The sequence below is a fragment of the Myotis yumanensis genome, unplaced genomic scaffold (assembly GCF_028538775.1).
Source record: "Myotis yumanensis isolate MYYU_CA2020_CCGP unplaced genomic scaffold, mMyoYum1.0.hap1 SCAF_8, whole genome shotgun sequence".
NCBI lineage: Eukaryota > Metazoa > Chordata > Mammalia > Chiroptera > Vespertilionidae > Myotis > Myotis yumanensis.
Genome location: NW_027223759.1, coordinates 81,665,776 through 81,690,840, shown reverse-complemented (window position 1 = coordinate 81,690,840; position 25,065 = coordinate 81,665,776).

The window sequence follows — 25,065 nt, the reverse complement described above, 5'->3', positions numbered from 1 at the left end:
AGTGGTTATGTGTATAGATTGTGGAACCAAATAGCCTTGGTTCAAACCCAACCCTGCCCTTTACTTGTTATTTGACTTTAACAAACTTATTTAATCTCTCAGTTACCCAGTTTCTTCCTGTGTAAAATGGGGATGATAGTAACAGTGTATACTTCAAGCAGTTGTAAAAATAAATGGTTAGCATATAAAAGTTTATAGCCTAATACCTGGAAAAATCAAAGCCACCTTAGAAAAATCTCATTCCTTCTCTGCCTATTAAAGAAGATAAAGAATGTAACCACTCAAAAAAATGGTCACCGCTAGAATGTAAGTGAGGAAAACACAAAGTTTAATAGCATAGGGATTATAAAGCAGAAAAGCCATAATAAAAGAATAAAATGGACTATTCTAGAATAATAAATTACTACTAGGCAAGATTCTTGCTCATGTTTCTTCCCCTCAGTAGCCAAACTGGAATCCCCAAATTCCAAATCCTGAAAAATTTCACTAATATTCCCAACCTTTTGAGTAGAAAATTTTCATTCTTTCCCATCATAGGAGGGAGGTGAAATAGGCCAAAAGGGGGTGAGAGGATTTTTTAAGCTGGTGTTTTCCAGAAGAAAAAGTGAGTTTTCCTCTTCTTTCTATGACTAGCTCTCCTGCATTCCCTAGCATCCCTTACAGTTAGGCATGGTGATGCAACTAAGTCTTATCCAAGGGGATTCCGGGATCTGGTGTGGGCCACTCTAGTCTATGACCCTTAGAAGCCTCTCTATTTCTCCTTCTGTTTAGATGGAGAGGAGCCAACCTCAAGGAAGACTTTGAGAAACTACAGGTTGAAGTCAGGAGGCCTGTGCCCGCCCAAGGTCCAGAAGTTTACACGGTGCCTCGCATGCCATCTTTATTCAGGACTGCAGAATGAAGAAGAAGGAGAAAAAAAAAAAAAACTTAGAAAAAACTTTTGTTGTGTTTGAGCAATGTGCAGTTTTTACCAATTTTCAGATTACTTGTCACAGAAATAAGACCATGTTAACTGCAATTCACATGAAAGTTAAGAAAATGGTGTCTCGGGTTTTCTGAAAGCAACGAAGTTACCAGGGTGATACACTACTTTGGAAAGTGATCTAAAGCCTGGGGAAGAGTCCTTCAACATTGTGTGGTCAGCCCTAACATGTGGCACCCACAGCGTGTCAGGGAGGGGCTCATGTGTTCTAAGGAAAACTGTACACTGCTGCACTCCCTCACCCTCTGTCCTTCCCCCAGACTACACAAAAGTTAGAAGAAATACCTAGCCTTGCCTGGATGAAAGAAAAACAATCTGAGAAGAAATATGCCTGGGAGTGGAAAGAACATCAGGCAGCAGAGATTCATACATAAGTAAAAGAGCTATTGGAGCACATGTGGTTGGTAGATTTTATTTTAGATATTATTTTAGATTTTATTTTAGATTTTATACAGAAAGCTATAGACAACACTGAGGGATTTCAAGAAGGGAGGAACTAGATGTAATTTACATGAATGAAAAGGTACATTTCAGAGGCAGGCAAACTTATAACTAGGAAAATAAAAAAAAGTATTACACATGATAATAAAAATGATCTATTCCTAGAAAATGGCCTTCAGTTGAAGAACTGCAGTAACTAGAAAAGGCCAGAAGAGTTTTAAACCTGTTTAGCGCACCCATAACATTCACTTCAGTAAACAGGCCTCTAAAACCCATTCAACTACTTATGGTCCCACACAGTCTCGCTCCAATAAACACACTTCTTAGACTGACATTCACCTCCTGCCATCTCTATAGCAAAAGGACCCTGTGATACAACTCATTAATATTGTTCAGTGATAAAAGGAGAGACTGTTTGGAGAGCATTGAATAGCCAATAAAGTAGTTAGGATCCTTCAAATGGCTGACATTTTAAAAACAACATTATTATTATATTACTAGAGGCCCAGTGCATGAAATTCATGCACTCTGGGATGGGGGCTGCTGGGGGAGGTCCCTTAGCCCAGCCTGCACCCTCTAACAGTCTGGGAGCCCCGTGATTGATCGCCCTGCAGAGGAGGCCCCGCTCACCCACCACAGCACCACCAGCCAGGTAGCCTGGGCCTCCCTCTGCGGGGCAGTCGATCGCGGGGCTATGTGATCGATCACCCCAAAGAGGTAGGCCCCACCCACCCGGCTGGGGCTCTGCAATGGATCACCCCAAAATGGTAGGCCCTGCCCAACCTGGCCAGGGCTCTGTGATGGATTGCAGGGCTCCGAGATGGATCGCCCCCACAGAGGGACGCCCCGCCCACCTGCTGCAGCCCACCAGTCAGTGGCCTGGGCTTCCCTCTGTGGGGCAATCATGGGGTGATAGCCAGGCCCCCGACCAATCGCACCCGCCTTGGCTGGCCTGGCGCCAGTGGGTGTCATAACATGGTCGTCCCAATGGTCATTCCGATGTCCAGCTTCAGTTGATTTGCATATTATGCTTTTATTATTATAGATGAATTGTTTTAGCTAAAAAGTAAATTTCTTCTCATATAAATGATATTGTTTCAGAACTTTTACTTTTAAAAAAAGCAGATATATAATGGAGAGTATGAACCAAGTAAACTGGGGAAGTGGTGATAAGCACAGGTCAACAGGAGCTGGACTGGGACCTAACCTCTTAAGAGTGGTGAAGTGTCCACTACTGAGAAGTGAGGAATGGTTATCATTTAGAATCTCTAAAGGTAAATGATCTAAAACAGAAAAAGAATAAGTTTTCATAATTAGTAGAACACATACTTAATTTAGGCAATAGAGTAAAGTATATGCTTAGGGCAATTTCAGTATTTCGTTTTTGCCTACAAATGAAGATATTATTTGCTAGCAAATATAGAAGACCTTTCCAGCTTTGTGCATTGCCTCCTTAATTCTTACCATCTAATAAACTCAGTTTTTAGGCCAGTAACTAGCCGTATTCAGTGTGTGGTGAATGAATGAAGACTTGAAGACTTAAAATTTTTAAAATAGTTTATGACCCTGTTTAACTGTCAGTGTTCTAGATACCACTCTCAAACCTTTTGAATGAGAATATCTATGAGATGGATCTTGACATTTGTATTTTTACAGGTTCCCTAAGTAATACTTAATTAAGATATGACAAACATCTATATAATAAAAGCCCAGAGACCGTTATGGCAGAATGACGAGAAAGAAGGGTCACTATTATGCGCTTGCACCGGGGTCGCCACCAGCACTGCTGCCGAGCTGGAGGGCCCTGCGGCCAGTTGTGCGGCACCGCCGAGGCGCTGGTAAAGAATAACACAAAGGTGGCCAGTGTGAGTGTGCAGCTTGAGATGAAAGCTCTGTGAGATGAATTCAATCAGCTGGGCACCCAGATGACCTTCGCCAAGGCTGGCACGTCATGGCGCCCCCTCCCAGATGTTCCAGTGATCTAAAAGTCTCAATTATATCCATAGCTTAATCAAAGTCACAATAGTTATTAGACTTTGGCCAGGAGTCATGGAAGCATGTCACCCTGACTTCAGATACAACCATAATGTAGGCAAGTCAAAACGTGGGACCCAACTAGCCGCCATGAGGAAAAGTTGCACCTTCTCACACTGGTGACTCAAACATCAAAGTTTAGTCAGTTTTCCTCATTGACAATTGTGCAGTGATCAATATTTGGAAAAAAGGTACATTGTTTTTTCTTTTTAAATTTTGAAGTTTTGTAGAATAAGACAGTTCAAATTAAAATTCTAAACTTACCAATGGGACACTTCCAATATTATGGTCTCCACTTCTAAAAATATTTTCATGAAGCCACTTATTAGTTTATGAAACAGATGAAAAAGAAGCCCAATAGTATTGCAGAAACTTCAATAAAGTCATGTGTCACACAAAAGTTTTTTAAGCTCGTTGGGGGAATAGAAAAGAGAAAAATAATGAAAACTGATTATCTTTTTAAATGATATTATATGTTTCAATTGATATACTGCTAAATATGTTTTATATATCTATCTACCCATCTATCAATTATTTGTGCATATTGTCCAGTATATGTTCTATATTCATATCTACATAGTTCTAAATGTGTTATATATCTAGTTGATATATATTTTAACTCTGAAATTGCTCATGAAGATATTGGCAGCCTCACTAGTCTCCTTCAATATGGAACTGGGTACAACTTCTATGGTAGCTCTCCCCTTTTTAATATTACTATATTATCATTCTTTAGGTTAGTGATGGCGAACCTTTTGAGCTCGGCGTGTCAGCATTTTGAAAAACCCTAACTTAACTCTGGTGCCGTGTCACATATAGAAATTTTTTGATATTTGCAACCATAGTAAAACAAAGACTTATACTTTTGATATTTATTTTATATGTTTAAATGCCATTTAACAAAGAAAAATCAACCAAAATAATGAGTTCCTGAGTCACCTCTGACACGCGTGTCATAGGTTTGCCATCACTGCTTTAGGTGCTTGCAGATGTCAAGAGAGAAAAAGTCACTTTTTGCATATTCATTTTGGAAACTACTAAGGTGGTTAACTTTTTAAGAATTTTGAAAATGTCTAAAATATAATTTTGGGGTTTTTTTTAGAACATAACTTTTAATGAAAATAAAATCTTCATCCTCTCCCTACAGATGGAGTTCCTCAAATGCTAGCCTTAAAAAAACGTGTTTTTCTATTTTAGCAGAAAGCCAAGTTCCTCACACCGTTGCCATGTGTTGCTTTTCACAGAGACATGCATTGACATTAAAGTTTCTCCCAACAAGCCTGAAAGTTTTATCAACAACCGTAAAAGTCATTGGCTTTATCATTTCAAAAAGACTGTCGAGATGTGAGAGCGGAAAGCAAACGTTTTTCACTCCCACACAAAAGCGTGTTGGCTTTCAGGAAAACAAGTCTTATTTGAATTACAGTTCAAGTCCAAATTTTACTTGAGCTACAGTCAAGTGTGTCTTTCTTTCTTTAGAAAGAAAAATAAAGCTTATTCTTGAAATACTTTAAAGATACAATTTTATCCATAGGTTGGCTTACCTGACACACATTTTTAACAATGTGAAGGAGTTATATCCTTCAAGACAAGCTCCTGAAATCACTATTGTCAATGCTCTTTTGACAACCTGGCAAATGGAAAGGAGATAGGCACTCCCAAAGTCCATATAAACACTCAAATGTTGAAGGGAGAAGGACTTTTCCCAGGATGGAGGTGCGATACCAAATTATGTATCAGTTTTGATTTGATGGGAGAAATCTTCACTTTTTCTAAAGTTATTTCTATCTTTATGGCATTAAGGTTTAACAACAGTCCCACAACTCTTTTCTCACTGACATAAACTATACCAAATATATTGACTTAGTCAAATGACTCATGCATTTTAGGACAAAAATTTACCACTACTTGAAGCCCAACTTAGTAATAAAACTCTTATTTCTTATTAAACTGGAAGCTCATAAATAAAAGCTTGAGCAATGTTAGTATTCCTTGGCAATCCCTGTCTCATAGAACACACTATGGAAGATGTAAATCCACTTGCAACAATATACCAGTGATGTAGACATCTTGTCCTATAGGGAAATCTACGCAGGCTTTCTTCTAAAACTAGTGTAATTTTTGTATTGAGATTGGTGATTCATTTGGAAATTATTCATTACCTGGTATAAATGTAAGGGGGTTAATTATTAAATAATTTAATGATTGGTACTGCTTGTGTATAAAAATGCATTTTCCAGCCCCCAGAACTGTAAGAAAAAAAAAACAAAACCTGTTGTTTAAGTCACCCAGGCTGTGGAATTTTGTTATGGCAGCCTTAGTGGACAAATACAGCTCCTAAGAAGAGCAAGGTGGGGGGTCTAATGGATACTATGTCTTCTTATAAAGTTGTATTAAAACTATAAATAACTGACGTTAGGATAGCTCATTAAGCATGTAAACATAGGTAGGCAGATGGATGTATGCTTTACAATACACCACACATGTAAAACGATTTCAAATTAGGTTAATGACACAAACTGAAAAGCATCATTTAAAGCATTTTATATGCATGTTCGGGGTAGGGAATTATTTTCTTTTAAAATAATTTTTATTGATTTTGGAAAGGAAAGGAGAGATTGAAACATCAATGATGAGAGATGATTGATCGGCTGCCTCTTGAATACCCCACACTGGGGATCAAGCCCACAACCCAGGCATGTGCCCTGATCAGGATTTGAGCCGTGACCTCCTAGTTCATAGGTCGATGCTCAACCACAGAGCCATGCATGCCAGGGGGAAATTATTTCTTGAACAACTGTCAAAAAGATTAAAATATAAAATCAAATATTAAGGATATTGTCTGTATTATAATTAATATATTCACATAAATAAAGTAAAAAAAGAAAAATATTCAAGATATTTTTAATATATATAACTGAGAGAGGATTATTATTCAAGTTACCTGAACAAAGCTATAAATCTAAAGAAAAACACAAAAATCGTATAAGAAAAATGAGATAAAAAATAAATAGAAAATACATATTACCAGTTAGTAGGGTCTTTGGTTTGACTTGACCAGGGTTTGCAACAAAAGGCACTGAAAATGCACAGAAGGATTCCGTGAGGTTGAGATTGCTCACTTGCCGTTTTCAGCATGTCCGAGACTCAATCTTGCCTAAGGTCGAGTATTCAGGGAACTTACACTAAAATTAAAAAGGTCATTATATACAAAATGTTGCCAATGATGCCAAAAATAAGATTACTCACAAACTGTTGATAAAGATATAAATTAGTAAATCTAATGTGAATAAAAGTTAGCAATATATCAGACTCAACACTTACTGTTGCACAGTTCAGGAAATTGGAAACATACTCATTCAATAATATAAAGTACTTAAAGTGAATGACCCAGACTGCATATGCTAACATGGGTAAGTTTCAAAACATAATGTAAAAATGAAATCAGCAGAGAACTACAAGTATCATATTAACTCTTCTTCATTAAAAATAAAATATTATAAAATGTGCATGACTGTGCACATATAATGAAAAATGGAAAATGTGCATGTGGTGTACAACACAAATATCTTGAAGTGATTTCCTCTAAGAAGAAAGGGAGTCATCAAAACAAACATATGACCTAAAACATTTACACCCATGTCAGGATGTACTACGACTGATTGGTGAGTACATTAAAATTCATCATTTTATTATAAACTGTCATTTTTAGGTATTCATTTTATTATAAACTAGAGGCCCGGTGCATGAAATTCGTGCATGGTCCAGGGGGGGGGGGGGCGGGGGGGGGGGGGAAGGGGGCGTCCTTCAGCCCTGCTTAAACCCTCTAACGATCCAGGACCACTGGCTCCTAACCACCTGCCTGCCGGCCTGCTTGATTGTCCCTAACCACTCTGCTTGCCTGCCTCATCGCCTCTAACCACTCGCCTGCCTGCCTCATCGCCCCTAACCACTCTGTCTGCCTCATTACCCCTAACCACTCTGCCTGCCTGATCACCCCAACTGCTCAACTGCCTGCCTGATCACCCCTAACTGCTCACCTGCCTGATTGCCCCTAACTACCTATGTCTGCCTGCCTCATTGCCCCTCATATTACACTTTTATTATCATAGATAGTTGCCTTGCTCCAAGTTGTAAGGACCTGCTTGTCATAGAGATAGAAAAGTTTTAATTTTTACTCTTGATTATGGCAATTAACTAACACTGATGGCCACCAAAATGGTGACTTCCAAAGGGTGTATAGCAAACGGTGCTGTTAAGTCCTCTTCCATGAAAACGTGCATGTTGTGCATTGTATCTGTCTGGGTACGTGAAAGAGTGAAGTTTCTGTCTGTCTTTGTAATCATATGAGCAAATTGTGTGAGACCCCAGCCCAGTCTGGTTTGGTGCTCACAGAATAATAGAGCTCTTTTTTTTTTTCTTTGCTCCATTGGTGGAGATTTCCTAGAAGTTGCAGGCTATCTTCCTTTTAATTTTTCCTCAACACTCTGACTTATGTCTCTCACTTTGCTTTCCCTCTATCCCCTACCCGCAACAGTAACTTGCTCCAGGCTCACTATGCTCAAGTGTCTAGGAGATCACGCAATGCGTCCACCACCAGAACCACGATTCCCAGCATTCCTGGTGCTCCCCGCACTCTTGGATTCAGCTTCCAGCCCGAGGTCCCTCTCCTCCCCTCCCTCCATGTGGCCACCCCCCCACCACCCGTGTGTCCGGGGCGAGGACACTGGGCTCATGTTGCCAGGGCAACGCCACCAGCGTCCCGCCCTGGCCACTATGGGCGCCGCCATCTTTGTCACAGAGTGATGGTTAATTTACATATTACTCTTTTATTAGATAGGATTCTGTCATCTATATATATAAAAGGCTAATGTGCTAAGTGCCCCTACGCCCATTGATCACTCGCTATGACAATCACTGACCACCTGGGAGCAGATGCTCAATGTAGGAGCTGCCAAGCTGCAGTGACTTGGCAGTGGCAGTTCTCAGGTAACGCACCCCAAACCAGAGAGGGGGGAGCCCAATTCCTCATGGGGCCACATGATTCCACTTTCAGCCATGGGTTATGTTGTTGCTGGGACACTGTCAGCCCAAATCTGGTTTACTGCACACTTGCATTCATGTTCCACACCCTGTATGACAGCAACTTTACAGAGTGCCCTCTTACACTCCAGGTTCCCTTGGGGGATGTCGGAGAGCCAATTTCGGCCCCATCCCCACAGGCCAGGCCGAGGGATCCCACCTGCCTGAGGGACCCCACTCACTTCGATACGGCACTGCCCAAGGTGCAGCCAGCCTGGGAAGGACCATGGGAGGTTGGCTCAATTCCTGCCCTGCCAGCCATCTTCTAATTAATTTCCTTTCAATGTACATGAATCTGTGTACTGGGTCACCAGTTTTTAGATATTTCTTTAAGTAAACACATTTTAAAATAAAAAGGATAAGAAGTGATACAAATGTACAATCACTTAGTTTATAGATTAAATTTCATTAAATAAAGGTGTAACTTACCAAATATTAAGATTTTTTTCATTTACATATAACAGCATAGTCTAACAAATCTAGAAATTAGATTTAATATAATTATATAAGCATGTATATAAAAATTATATATATAACTCATTTTCATTACATATTAGTTCTTATTTCATTAGTTTTAACTTTGTTCTATGTCCTAACAAAATTTCTTAGACCAAAAATGATAGAGTACAAGGAGTAACTGTCATAAATCTTAAGAAAAAATTGCCTATCAGTATCTTTCAACAACTTTCAGAAACTACGCCTTTACACATTTAACAGTAGAAAACCTTGCAGAATAGCACATTTGACCTCATTAGATGTTGAATGTGAAATCTGGATTTCCATTTCTGGCAAGAAGCCATTCACTGGAATTGATTTTCAAAAGCAAATCTTTCTCATCACTTTCTCTAGAACAATATGGGTTAATTCCTTCAAGTTCCCTTCCCAATCTGCAGCTTCTCTAAACTCATCCCCCTAAGGATTTTATTTGCATCAGAATGAGATGGGGCCATGTAGAGATGGGATTCTGGTGGAAGTTGAGGAAACACAGGTGCCATCCAGGGCCATAAGGAAAATGCAAGGCAAGCCTGACTCCTATTCATTGAGGGACACTGGTTTCAATTGTGGGTTCCATCAAGCACAGCCTATTTTGTGGAAAGAAGATTGAGGTCCCCAATATATTTCACAAGTCTGCACATACTGAGGATGAAAACTTTAACTTGCTAATAAAGATTCAAAGGAAATATACTTTTGGGAGAATATTGAGAAGTTATTGAAAGAAAAATTACTATTTTTATTATGCAGTGCAAAAGAAAAGAAGTGCTTTTCTGAACGCACGTGTGTGTGTGTGTGTGTGTTGAAAACATTTCTGTATGTGTTGTTACAGATTATCTATCTTGTTTTTTATTTTGTTTTTCTTGGTATCACAGCAGCTTTTACCATATCAACATTTCACACCAATCACTTTGAAACTGAGGACTCTAATTTCACTTGTCAAGGAGGACTTGTCAAGGAGGAAGGGCTGAAATGTGAAGAAATTACCTGACAAGAGGTAGATATTTGTGCACCAAGAATGATATTCACTACTCCCATTGCAAATGTGATGTGTAAAATTATGGCTTTCTTGGCAGCGATCAGCATTTGAGGAATTTTCTTCTACAAAAGAATCTCAGATAAACATCTTTAATCAAACTCATGTCTCCAGATTGGCATGTACTTCAGCATCCTGTGATTCTAGGATTCAGTTTTGTACAAACACATACATAACATATCTAAATTCCAGTTTTTATAACTGTCACCTCTTCTATTTCTAAGTACTATAATGTGATTATATATATATTGTTCTGTAATTATAATTTGACTCTCAGGGCAGTATACCCACTGTAAAGACTGCTTTATATAACTGCCAAGAGGTAGAGACTTGAAGAGGGCCCAAGTAGAACCAAGTGTTTGAGGAACTTGATCTGGTTTATACACTTTCTCAATTAGAGTGGTTTTTATTTGGAAGAGGGCATTGAAATAGTACCTTTAAATGCTTTAAGCGAATAGCACATAATTCTTTGATCCGTCACCTCCTTCATGTGTATGATGCTTAATTCTAGGTGTCACCTTGACTGGACATAGGGTAACCAGATACTCGATCAAACATTATTCTGGGTATTTCTATGAGGGAATTTTTGGAGAAAATTAACACCTAAATTAGTAGACTGTGCAAAGCAAATTGATCCTATATGTGGGTGAGCCATCTGATTAGTTTAAGGACTTCATGGAGCAAAACAGCTGACCCTTTCACAAGGAAGGGGATTCTTTCTGCCTGATGTCCTTTGACTGGAACATGGCTTGGCCTGCCTTTAAACTCAAACTAAAACATCAGCTCAGTTCTTCTTGGGTCTCAAGCCTTTCACCCTCAGCTTCTACACTGGGACTATACCATTAACTCTCTGCGGAGTCCCCAGCTGTCAACTGATGCTGCAAGTTTGAGAAATTGCCAGCCTCTATGATCTCATGAGCTAATTCTATGCAATCAATCTCTGTCTCTCTATATTTACATCCAATTGATTCTGTCTCCATGGGGAACCCTGACTAGTACTAATACAGTGTGAATGAGTTAAGCAATTTAGTAGTTAGTGAGAAGCAGTCAAAACTTCGAGTAATAAAGTTACTATATTTTTGCCAGATGTCAAATATACTCAGAAGACGTAAAACGTATCAGAGTAGATTGATATATGATACATGATTACTTTTTAAACAATTTTTGGTAATGTTAAGTGAGAAATTTCAGATGAAGTCATTAACTATTTTGTCTTATCTCTTCATTTAAAATTTTTATTTATTTTTTCTCCTCTGGGTTCCAGCCACAGATCATTTAAAATTTTTAAACAACCGTTTATGGAGATCTAAGATGGCAGCATAGGTAAATGCCTGTACTCACTGCCTCCCACAACAACATCAAAATTACAACTAAAATACAGAACAGCCATCACCGAGAACCACCAGAAAGCTGGCTGACTGGAAGTTCTACAACGAGAGGAATAAAGAGGACAGCACACTGAGACTGATAGGAGGTGCAGAGGTGTGGAGTGGGCTGGTCCAGTACCATGTGTACCACTTTTTTAGCCCGGAGGGAGATCACCTCTGCAGGGGCCACCTGGAGGAGCAAGGAGTCCCAGCCCACACCAGACACCCAGCCCAGGATTCCAGTGGGAAAATAAGTCCCTGTGTGCAGTAAGAACTATGGGCTGTAAAAACTAGTGGGGATTAGGGCTCAGTGACACAGAGGCTGCTGGAGACCCATCTGTCCCCTTAAAAGGCTGGCACCAGGAACTGAATTTAAAAGGTCCTACTTCCTCTGAGCTCCTGCACCAGGGAAAGGCTCTTGGGGACCCAGACATATATGAGGAGGAAGTAGTGTGTCTGGCATCGGGGCAGGAACTCAGGGCTTTCTTCCAGACTAAGGAGTTCACAGTGGCCATTGTTCCCCTGCTGGGAACTTCCCAGTTACAGGGCTGACTGGCAGCCATTTCTGTTTACCCTGCCTGGTGATTCCCTGAGATCCCACACCCAATTTGTAACCCCACCCAAGCTGTGCAAAGCTGCTTTTACATATGAATGGCCTGTCCTTTCTCAGGCTAAAACCTATTGAAGAAGTTGCAGCTGGGTCAGAGAACCCCAAACTATCAATAAAATGCCTAAGACCTGGCACCAACACTAGCCTGCCTTGCTTCACAGCTGGGCCTCTTCTGGGCTCTTCTAAGCCTGACACAAAGAGGAGGAATCTGCAGATCTCTCTGTAGCTCCTGCTGGATGGCCCTACTCTATAGATGACTTTGCACCTCCCTGGAGACCCAAGAGCCAGTGTACCCAGTGGTCAGTGACAGATTATACCAGATTATACCTCTTCACATCCATAAGTGACACACTCAAGAAGCAGACTCTGTGAGCACCAACACCCTACTGAAGCAAGGCCTGCTCCATAAGGATGTCTCCTCCACAGCAGCTCTCCCACTGTAGTTGCAGCTGGTCATCACAGCCAACTGGCCTGGAGGTCAATTCCTCCCAGTGACACCAACAGCAATCAAAGCTCAACTACAACAAGACTGTGCACACAGCCCATAAGGGAGTGCACCTAGAGTGTCCACCTCAGGTGGTAGGGGAGGCTGAGCCACTGGGCCCTCTAGGACACCTACTACACAAGGCCACTCTATAAACTCAAGGAGACATAGCATAACAGCTCTACCCAATACATAGAAACAAACACAAGGAAGCAGCCAAAGTGTGGAGACAAAGAAACATGTCACAAATGAAAGAAATGGAAGAAAGCAAACTACTGGATATAAAGTTAAAAAATAAAGTTATAAGGTTACTCAAGGATCTTCATGAGACCTCCAAGGGACTTAGTGAGACTTTCAAGGATCTTAGTGAGAATTCCAAACACATGGTAAAGGACCAGTCAGAAATTAAGCATACACTGACTAAAATGAAGAATAATATATAGGGATTCAACAGTAGACTAGAGGATCCCAAGAATCAAATCAATGATTTGAAAGATGAGGAAGCAAAAAACACCAATCAGAAGAGCAAAAAGAGAAAAGAATCCAAAGCCTCCTGGACAACTTCAAGCATACCAACATCTGAATTATGGGAGTACCAGAAGAAGAGAGAGAGCAAGATATTGAAAACCTATTTGAAGAAATAATGACAGAAACTGTTCCTACCTGATGAAAAAAAATAGACTTACAAGTCCATGAAACACAGAGAACCCCAAACAAGAGGAACCTAAAGAGGACCACACCACCCTGACCGGTTTGGCTCAGTGGATAGAGCGTCGGCCTGTGGACTCGAGGGTCCCAGGTTCAAGTCCGGTCAAGGGCATGTACCTTGGTTGCGGGCACATCTCCAGTAGGGAGTGTGCAGGAGGCAGCTGATCAATGACTCTCTCTCATCAATGTTTCTAACTCTCTATCCCTCTCCCTTCCTCTCTGTAAAAATCAATAACATACATTTAAAAAGAAAAAGAAAAAGAGGACCACACCAAGACACATCATAATTAAAATGCCATAGGCAAAAGACAAAGAGAGAATACTAAAAGTAGCAAGAGAAAAGCAGTTAGTTACCTACAAGGGAGTGCCCATATGACTGTCAGCTGATTTCTCAACAGAAACTATGCAGGACAGAGGGAGTGGCAAAAAATATTCAAAGTGCTGAATAGCAAGAACCTACAACCAAGATTACTTTATCCAGCAAAGCTATCATTCAGAATTGAAGGTCAGATAAAGAGCTTCACTGATAAGAAAAACCTAAAGGAGTTCATCACCACCAAACCAGTATTATATAAAATGCTGAAGGGCATTCTTTAAGAAGAGGAAGAAGAAGAAAAAGATAAAGATAAAAAATATGAACAACAAAGTGACAACAAATACATATCTATTAACAATTGAATCTAAAAATCAAATGAATAAAAATCTAATGAACAGAATAAACTGGTGAATGGACTAGAATCAGAGGCATGGAAATGGAACAGATTAATGATTCTCAGAGAGAAGGGGATATGAGGGGGGCGGGAAGAGATTAGGCAAAGATCTTATATGCATTTATGCATTACCTATGAACATAGACAATAGGGTGGCAAGGGCCTGAGGTGGGGTGGGAACCAGGTGGAGGGAAGCTATGGGGGGAAAAAAGAGGACATCTGTGATAATTTCAGCAATAAAGATTAAAAAATCTATACTAATGAAAGCCTAGGTGGTCCTCACGCCCTCACATCATCACAAGATGACTGCCCCCACATTGTCACAAGATGGCTTCCCCCTATTTTGTCACAAGACAGCCTCCCCCACATCATCACAAGATGGCTGCCACAAGATGGCCAGCAGAGGGGACAGTTGGGGACGACCAGGTCAGCAGGGAAGGTCAGTTGGTGGCAACCAGGCTGGTAGGGAAGGGCAGTTTGGGGTGACCAGGCTGGCAGGGGAGGGCAGTTGGGGGCGATCGGGCCAGGAGCCAGCATTCCAAGATCATGAGAGGGATGTCCCTGTGGGATTGGGCCTGAAAAGGCAGTCGGACATCCCCTAAGGGATCCCAGATTGGAGAGGGTGCAGGCTGGGCTGAGGGACACCCCCTCCAGTGCACGAATTTCATGCATGGGGCCTCTAGTAAAATAATTAAATAACAAAACAAAAAAACACAAAAATCATTTGCTAGTGTTTTAAGGGAAAATGTAATAAATAAAATAAATAATAAATAAAATAAAGTATTGATATGATCCAAATATGCCAAATTTCACCAACATGTATTTATAATAATTGCTCATTACAATCCTTCCTTAAAAATTAATCTTATTATCTTAATTCATATTTATCACCTCATCTTAGACTTTCTATTTATCTTAAAATTGATGTACAACAAAAATAACTGGCTAAAATTTGATAAGTATTTTCCCTCATTAGATTTTTCACGGCTCATACATAGTTGTATTCAAAGAAATTCCAATTTCAGGGGGGAAAATGTATCATATTGTTGGCTGCAACATTTTTTAAAAACACACTAAACAAAAAGGCAGAAATACCCTAAGCATTTCATTTTTTGTGAATTCCAATTTACATGTAAATCTAAGGCTTGGATATATAAAGTACAGTTAAATATTACTATGTGAGGCTATATCTGTGAAAAATTAGAACTAAAAATAATTTAACAAATATTAATAAACTATAATAAGTGTATTGATATTTATAAGACACATACTCCCCAAACAGCAGAAAAACTCCTTAAGAACACACTCAACAAGTAATAAGATAAAGCATATTTTGGGCCATAGACTAAGTCTCAATATTTTTAATGGATTTAAATAATTTAATATATATTATCTGTCTGCATTAAATTAAATAAGGAATTAATACCAAGAAACTATCTAAAAATATCTTAATATGGGCAAAAGAAACAAAATCCCTCGAAATCACCGGTTCTCAACCTGTGGGTCGCGACCCCTTTGGTGGCCGAACTACCCTTTCACAGGGGTCGCCTAAGACCATCCTGCATATCAGATATTTACATTATGATTCATAACAGTAGCAACATTACAGTTATGAAGTAGCAACCAAAATAATTTTATAGTTGGTTCACAACATGAGGAACTGTATCTAAAGGGCGAGAAGGTTGAATAATTTACACATCAGTGAAAAATAAAAAATTTTTAGGTCCCAGCTGAAACAGTGCTTAGGGGAAATAATTATAAAATTAAATACACTCATTAAAGCAAAAGTAGAAAGATTTAATATTTATGACCTAAGTATCTACCTTAAGAAATTAGAAAAAAAATTAAACTAAAATTTAACAAAAGAAAAGAAATAATAAATAGAAAGACAGAAAACAATGACATAAAAAGCAGAAATATACTAGAGAATATCAATGCAGAAAAAAGATTTTTCTAAGAAAAGATCAATAAAATTGATAAACCTTCAGCCAAGCTGATCATAAAATATGAGAAAAAATATGTTATCATGATCAGGAAAAAGGGAGGTGACATTACGCAGATCTCATTAGTCTTAACAAGTCAATAAGGGAATGTTAGGAAGATCTATGTGTCAATAAACTCAAAAGCTTTGATGAAATAGACAAATACCTTACTTGACACAAACTACAAACTTCATTTAAGAAGTAATATATAATATAAATAGTTGTTTATTTATGAAAAAATTATATAATAGATAAAACCTTCTTCACTCCAGTTTCATATGATTTCATTAGCGAATTCCACTTAATATTTAGGAATTCAAAGATTCTGGATATCAGCTTGATATCCTACTTTTCTGAAGGGAAGTAAAGACTTGAATAATACTGGGTCAAGATAATGCTAATTGGAATAATTATTTCGAATCATATATAAGAATAGATAACAAAATATATTAAATTGGTAAGAGAATGATATACATAATGATGTCTAAAGAAGAATCTTTACCCTATAAGTAAGAAGGATATATGTAATAAAGCTCTAATATTAAGATAAAATTTATTAGAGCTAAATTGAAATGATGTTGAAAATACTTGGATTTTAATATTACTAAATATTAGATAATAGGAGGTAGATTTGGTTAATTCATCCAGACACCTACCACACACACATACACACACACACAGAAAGATAAATATGTAATTACTAGAGGCCTGGTGCACAAAAATTTGTGCACTCGGCAGGGGGGGGGGGGGGTCCCCCAGCCCAGCCTGTGCCCTCTCACAGTCTGGGACCCCTCAGGAGATAACGACCTGCTGGCTTAGGCCTGTTCCCGGGTGGCAGAGGGCAGGCCCAATCCCTAAGTGCAGCCCCTGGTCAGGCTCAGAGCAGGGCCAATTGGGGAGTTGGGGCGCCGCCCCATCATGCACAGAGCAGGGCGTATCGGGAGGTTGCAATGCCACCCTCAGTCACACTCAGGATAGACTGATTGGGGGGTTGGGGCACCGCCCCCTGTTACACTCAAGGCAGGGTCGATGGGGAGGTTGCGGTGCCACCCCCTGTCACGCACAGAGCAGGGCCGATCAGGGGGTTGAGGTGCTGCTCCCTGTCACTCACAGAGCAGGGCCGATAGGGGAGCTGGGGCACCGCCCCCTGTCACACACAGAGCAGGGCGGATCAAGGGGTTGGGGCGCTGCACCCTGTCACACTCAGGGCAGGGCCAATGGGGAGGTTATGGCTCTACCCCGTCACACACAGAGCAAGGCCCGTGGAGGGGGGTTGGGGCGCCACCCTCTATTACCCACAGAACAGGGCCGATCAGGGGGTTGGGGCGCCACCACTGTCACACTCGGGGCAGGGCCGATGGAGAGGTTATGGTTCTACCCTGTCACACACAGAGCAGGGCTGATCAGGAGGTTGGTGCGCTGCACCCTGTCACACACAGAGCCGCAGGGCAATCGGGAGATTGGGGAGGTCCCCCCCTATCAGGCACAGAGCAGGGCTGATCAGGAGGTTTGGGTGCTGCCCCCTGTCATGCTGATCCCGGTGCCGGGAGGCATATTACCCTTTTACTATATAGAATAGAGGCCTGGTGCACGGGTAGGGGCTGGCTGGTTTGCCCTGAAGGGTGTCCTGGATCAGGGTGGGGGTCCCCACTGGGGTGCCTGGCCAGGCTGGCTGAGGGCCTGAGGGCTGTTTTCCAGCTGGCAGTTGACTAAAAGCTCCCAACCGCTCCTTGTTTTCTTTTCTTTTTTTTTATTCTGGGCCAACTTTAGCTCTGAGGCCTCGCTGCTGAAAACATGGATACAATGTTGCGGTCTGGGGCTGACTGAAAGCCGGTTTTGTTTAGCTTCTTATTTGCAACATAGTAATAGTTGCTTAGAGTTGCAGTTGAGAGGCCAGCAAGTGAGGCGGGGAATGTTGGAGTCTGCAGTCCCTGGAGGAAGCAAGCCTCCCTGCTCGCTTCAGTGCCTGGCTGCCGGCCGCCATCTTGGCTGACAGTTAATTTGCATATACTCACTGATTAGCCACTGAAAAGGGTAGCGGTCGTACGCTAATTACCATGTTTCTCTTTTATTAATGTAGATATGATTTTAAGATTGTAATTCATTGACAAATACTATAAAGTCTAAAGGTATTTAAATTATATTTCTTAGTATTTACCAAATTTGTTGTTCTCTAGATTAAAAGATTACAAAAACAAAACAAAAACATTTATACACTTTAAAAATTCCTCAGCTCAGTGGGGGTTGGAGACTTCTTAATGGTGAACTGCAGAGTCAGTAAAAAGGATGACAGTGTTTCTCCCAGATGAATAAAACAATGAAAATCTCTTTGTTAATGGAAATGTATAACTTTGATAATACAGGACAGGAATAGTGTGTGTGTGTGTGTGTGTGTGTGTGTGTGTGTATGCATGCATGAAAGACTGATTTCCTCATTTTATTATTCATTCTGTGGGTTTGAAACTTTACAAATATATTCTATGCATTCATAACACTACAAGTGTGCCTTTTTCTAATGTTTTCACTTTCATCATTGTAGACCCTTGTAATAACGGATTTCTTGAGAGTCGGGGATGCTGCCAGACCACAGTACGCTGGTATAAGAAGATAAAGCCTGTCATGAATCCTAAAGTCACTGTTACCTTGATGGGTTTTCTAAATGGCATTTGAATCAACCAGGAGGTATATTTCTTCAACCTCCCAATGTGGTCTTATCCGGCACTTTGTGAATTATGATTTACATTATCAGGGAGCACATCAAATGTGACTCTGCTAGATTAAAAAAAAAATAAGCACAAAGGTTTGGGGTTTGTGGTAGAGACAATCTAGATGAAAAAAGAAAAGAGAAAGGTCAGGTGAGATGGGAAAGAATAATTTTTGGAGTTACTGGATTATAAAAACTATCTGAAGCAGAGTTGGAACTTGAGGGAGACCATGATGAGTGGGTAGAATTTGATTTGGTTAAAAAGACTGGAGGACACTAGAGATTGTAAGAATAGGATGAGAAAAAATTCAGCTATACAAGCATGGTAAATCTGTGAGGTGTGAAGAGACCCACCTACTAGAAATAGAGTATGTGGTGTGTGGAAATAAGCAAACTCTACCAAAATGAGAACAAACAGAATTCAGAATCATTCAGAACAAAAATCTTTGAGAATTTGCTTTGCAAAGGAGTCAGGCTCTATCATTCATGTTTGACAGAAATTCAAGTGTGATCATGGAAGTGAGAAACTTTATAGTATAAATAAGGAGAGGCTTCAGGTATGTTCTGATTACAAATTATTGACATGTAGAAGTTGGTGGTGAGCGATTTAGTAGGATATCATATATGACTGATTTCGAGAGCATACTCTGCTTTCTTTGCTTGGTCCTGAATTGGCAGTGGGGGGTAAAAATGGGAAAATTGGCGGTCATTGGCCAAGCTCTGATAGTTCTGTAGACATTGTGGTTTAGTTCTGGGATTGTTGTGTGATTCTGAGTTTTGGTGGCATATGTGATCTGGCCATTGTCCTTGTGTATATCCAGTCTCTCTATTGTGAATTATTAAAAAAATAAGCTTGGATAAAAATGCAGTCCCCTGAGAATCAAAGACATTTAGCTAAAATTAATTCCTTACTTCTTATAGGTGTGAATTGTTAATTCTCATTCTTATTCCTAACTGACCACAATGTTATTATATAAGCAGAGGAACCTGATTTTTTAGAATAGCAAAAATAACTGGATGGCACTTTGGATTGTGAGAACAGAATGAACGGAGACTAATATAACTTTATAATTTAAGTAATTCAAGCAAAATTTTCTAATGACATTTGTTTAGGTATAGGTGCTTCCTATCTAATTCTCACTGTTCTAACTGTACTGTCTAATATAGAATAAAAAATGAATGCTTGCTATCTGTTTAGATTTCTTCATTGATCAGCAACTTTATTGTCATCTAAACACTAACAGATTATCTAGTTTTCCAAGTCTCTCTTCTAAAAGGTTTGAATCATTACTGGAGGAAGTACCATTGGCCAGAGTTACATCATCATTGCTTCTATCTTTGGATGATTCAAAGCCATCTTCTCGCTCCTTCACTGTTTGCATGGCTACGGGGCTTTTGAAAAATGTTATTTCTATGTCTCCACAAAAATATAAAAGAAAAATCCAAAAGCTTAAGATAAGTGTTTGACAGGGATTAAAATTTAAAGTACTGGAAAAAATCCAATCTTTGGATTATCTGAAAATATCATTTTTCTAAGAAAGCCATGTTTCTTGTTAATGCAGATAAACATTTCTTTCCTATACTCAAAAGTAAGCTTTCAAAATGCAGATGTAAGGTAATTCATACATAATAGAAACCTATATTTCTTTCTGGTAGATTAGAATGATCATATTAAAAATTATAAATCTTTAAATATCCTTATTTGTTTCGTGAAAAAATATAAAAACCTAAAAGTAAATGCCTTTAGGGAACTCACAGATGTAATTTCCAAATAAATATTTTACTGAGTTATTTTTCTTTCTATCTTTTTGTTTGGTAAAAAAAAAATTGTACTTCTGTCTTAATTAGAAATAACTGCATTCCATTAGATATTGAGGAGGGTTAGACATGAAATTGACTAGAAGCAGGATCTGAGGAAACTCAGAAAGGAAACAAGGGTATGCAAGGCTCACGCTTAAAAGGAAGTCACTTTTGTTGTGGTTCAGCAGTGGTTACTGGTGGTGGAAGAGCAAACACTAACCATGTAGACAAAACACAGCAGTTCATGATGTTCCAGAACTGAACATGTTCTAATCTACACAGAAAAATCATCAAGGTTGCCAATAATCTAGCCAACCAAAGCAAAACTCTGGCTAGTGTTGTGGATGTAGGTAAAAGCAGAGGTCAGAAACAGAAAGGCCAGTATAACGTACAGGTTTTAGGGTTTCAGTTTTTGTTTTTGTTTTAGATTTTTTAAAATCATTTGGAAAATGATTGGAAATAAAATTGGAATGTGAAATGGCATGTATTCCTTAGTGAACTCCAGCCCCAGCCCTGCAAGTCGCTGAGTGGTGAGCTTCAAGCACTGTGGCAAACTTAAATATTCAGTACAGCACATAAATGTAAAACCCTACAAACGGAGGTTTCATTGTTAGGAATAAGAAACATTTGATGTAGAAAGTCTCTCATATCTTACCAAGAGCCGGCCCAGGGATATGTCTTCACTGAGTACAGACAATAAAAGTATTGTTTATAGAGAATATAAAAAATTAACAAAGTTGACTAAAAGCAATCTAATTTTATTATCACCATGCACTGGTAATATCACTGGTGATCCAATGCTCCTAACAGGCTGACAACTCCTATTGCCAATTCTCTCCACCCACCACCTTTGTATGTTCCTTGGTCCATGGGTGCCTAGAATTCATCTCTCATTGACACTAGATCTTGTAACTACAGGCAGAAAGATTTATTTTAGAACCCTTGGGAATGGGAAGACTGAAGCTATTTACGTATTTCCTATTTTGACATGACTTCTTTGGATATAGGAAGAATATAGTTTTCAATGCCTCGAACTATGAGAGGTCAAAGAGAAAATGACCATGACATTCTTTTAAAGGTTATATGGAAACTGCCTTGTAATTATTTTTAAATAACTGAGCAATAAACACTTGCTGTATAAAGCAGCTGAAATTAGGGGGTTGTTTGTTATAGCATCAAATGATTTCAGCCTTAACTAATACATTGAGCATTGTGTATGGAAGCCCTCTTGCCAAAAATGGATAACCTTTTCTCTTTACTGTGTGTGTGGGTTTGTGTATGTGTGTGTATTTGTGATTGTGTGTGTGAACGAGTAACATATTTACTGTGTGGTCTATGACTTTTTGAATCAAATAGGGATAGCTTGACACATTATCAAATTTCATAGACCATTCAAAACCCAGAAGTTCTTTCCCCACTTGCTTTTTTAAAAAAATTTGTTTTGTGGGAGTGGATGTGGGGAAGAGATTGACTCAACTTTCAAGATACAGCACAAAATAATGATTGAGAGTACAGATTGTGAAAATAGCTCCTCTACAGCTGAATCTTGGCTGAGCTAGTATGCAAGTCCACTGTTGCCTCTACTCAAAGCTCATCCTCCTTCCACATTGTTTCTTCTTTAAAATATAAAATTCTAGTTAGTAAAATTGCAGGAAGGCTTAAATGTAAAGTAAATACTACATAGTTCTCAGCAGTGGGACAATAAGACAAACCGATTCTAAATAGCAATGTCTTCAGAAAGAACTATACTTTTTTATGTTGCTCGGGTTCAGTGAGTATTACAAATGAAATCAGTAGAAATATGACATATAACTGTAGAACTGCTATAAACACTTTAGGCTTCACAATCCACAGTTAAAATTCATCTAATTTTCATCTCAAAGCTGTTACAAGTGCACAGCTGAATGAATCAGTTGTTGATTCTCACTGTGATATTCAATAGTACATTTGCAATTATATCAATGCAAATTTCCTGAAAAATATTTTTTTCTAAAGAAAATACAGATTATTCCTGTGGTTTCTTAATATTTATTTAAGCATGTTCATATATATGCATGCCTTGATATCACCATTGAAAATAGCAATAAGTCTATTTCAGATTATTAAAAATCATAATTTTATATTAATGAAAGGATTATGTATCAACAATCATTTTACTCTTCAGTTACAAATCATTGGTCAGGAAGCATTTGAAATCTGAAAAGATCGATATATTTTATATTTTTCTGATATATTTTATATATTTCTGATATATTTTATATTTTTCCATGTTATCCAATGATTGCCAATGTCAGTAAATAAATGTAGAGAGAACTAATAAGCCTGTAAGTTTTATATTTTGGTCAAAACAATGTAATAGACTAACTTATTTAATTTTTTTCAATCACAATGCCAATAACACATTATGATTGATCTCATCACTATCATATTACCAAATCAATCAGTAGCACTTTAATGTTTGTATTATAGCCTTTGATTATAAGAATAGATTGGACTATTTTGAAGATGCAACTCCTTCATCCCCTAAGAAAATCATGAATAGTACAACAGTAAACTAGCTATAATGGTATTTTGAGCCTGGATTATGTTTATCTTTATACCAATATGATCATAAGATATGATCTTAATTTTTTATAGTAAAAGGGTCCCATTCAGGAAAAAAAAGTGCCTAGGTTTCATGATAGTCATAATGTAACCCTTCCACAGGTTATGCATTTTAAGCATTAACTTGAACTAAAAATTATTATTGATGTTAAATAAATTTTATCTCTATATATAACATACTGGATTATCAATACTGGGCTATAAAAATTTAACTATCTCAAGATTTCATTTGCACTAGTTAGCTTTATGTAAATTAGTCTTTATAATTATACTAAGAAATCTGAATTCACTTAAAATTATATTAAAATGTTCAGAAATGGTTTTAATAGTCCTAAAATAAAATTCCTATGCAGCATATTTTCTCACTGGAAAAGGAAAAAGCAAATGAACTAAAATAGTGCCAAGCAAAACATTGCTTTCTAATTTATGGCCGGTAAACACTGATGTTTGTGTAAGGGCATTTATTAGAACATAATGTTAAAATGCTGCAGTCTCTTTCAAGGAAACTTTTTAGTGCAATCTCAACAAATAAATATTCAGTTGCAAGCATGGATTAATGATAAGGAATGATCATAAATAGAAGTGTGATAGTAATAGGCAAGAAATAACTTAGACAAATTTAAACAACCACTCAAAAAATAACTTCTTTTTTCTTTTAGTGCAGTCTAAAGAAAAGCTTTGGGGACCAGACATTTATTCAGCCATCATTTATTAAATAGTACATATTGGTTAGCTATGACTCTACATACTGGTTAGCTAAAATACTGCTCTAATAAGAGATGTCTCATTTTTAAAGAATCTAAACTAAGTACAATCAGACTACCTTTTCTTCAGTTAATTTAGAAAAAAATATTATCAAATTGTCAAACTTTAAAGTATTAGCTATACAAATCAGAATGATATTTCTAACTTAAAACAATTAAAAAGAAAAAAGAAATTTGCTAAATTAGCTCAATAAAATCTCCCTTTTCACATTATAAATTTATTAATTTTACCACCTAAAATGCAACATCAAGTCTATTAGTACAGGGGAATATAATATGTGTTTAATAAATTAGATTTTTAGTTTTAGCTTCATGAAATATATGCAATTGTAAGTTCATTCAAGTTAAAAATGTAATTTTGATGAGTGCGGATGTTCTTTTGACAATTTAATTATGTATTTTGTAAGTTTGGCTCTTTCATTCTCATCAAAAAATTTAAAAGGATACTAGAGCCCAGACTTAAGTGTATGCTATTGTCATGATTGTATTTCAAAACAATTATCATGGAGTTCACATGGCAAATGGATTGGACCAAATAAAGACTGGAGTCTTAAAGAATGCATTTGTAGTAGTAATGAAGAATAAAATAAATATGATTGAAAATTTCTAAGTATAGCTTTAAAAATAATTTAGTACATTGATTAGATTTGGGGGCAAAGATAAAAATGGACTCAACATAAATTAGTAAATTTTTAACTTAATTAAGGGTTAAGTTAACTAGTACAGTGGTTATAAAAAATAGATAAATTTGGGTGGAAGGTTTAGACATCGTAAGTTTTGGGTTCATATTTTAGTTTGATGCATATGCAGTAAGTTCTTAGCTATAGCTATCTAAACTTCTTCAAGGAAAGAACTATTAATGAGAAAGATACACAGGCTGTTCCTGTAACTATGATGTGAATGAAATCACACATACAGAGAAGTGAATGCAGAGTAGCACCAACATTAAAGACAGAGAAAAAGAAGAACCAATAAATGAGATTGTAGAATTGGATTCAGTAACAGATGCCCTCAAAAGGAGTAAGGATGGAATTGTTAAAAATTATAAAAATGAACGGTATCCATAAGAATTTCTAAGAAACTGAGTAAGCATCCATGACCTTTGCCACAGCAGTTTTGGAAAGTAATACAGCAGAAACTGGATTGTAGTGGGTTGAGAAATTTATGGGAAAAGAGAAAGTAGAAACACAAAATGTCAAGGGAAGAAAAGGTACCATAGGATCAAAGGTTCATGTTGGATAAATAAATAGAAGAGATCAAAATAG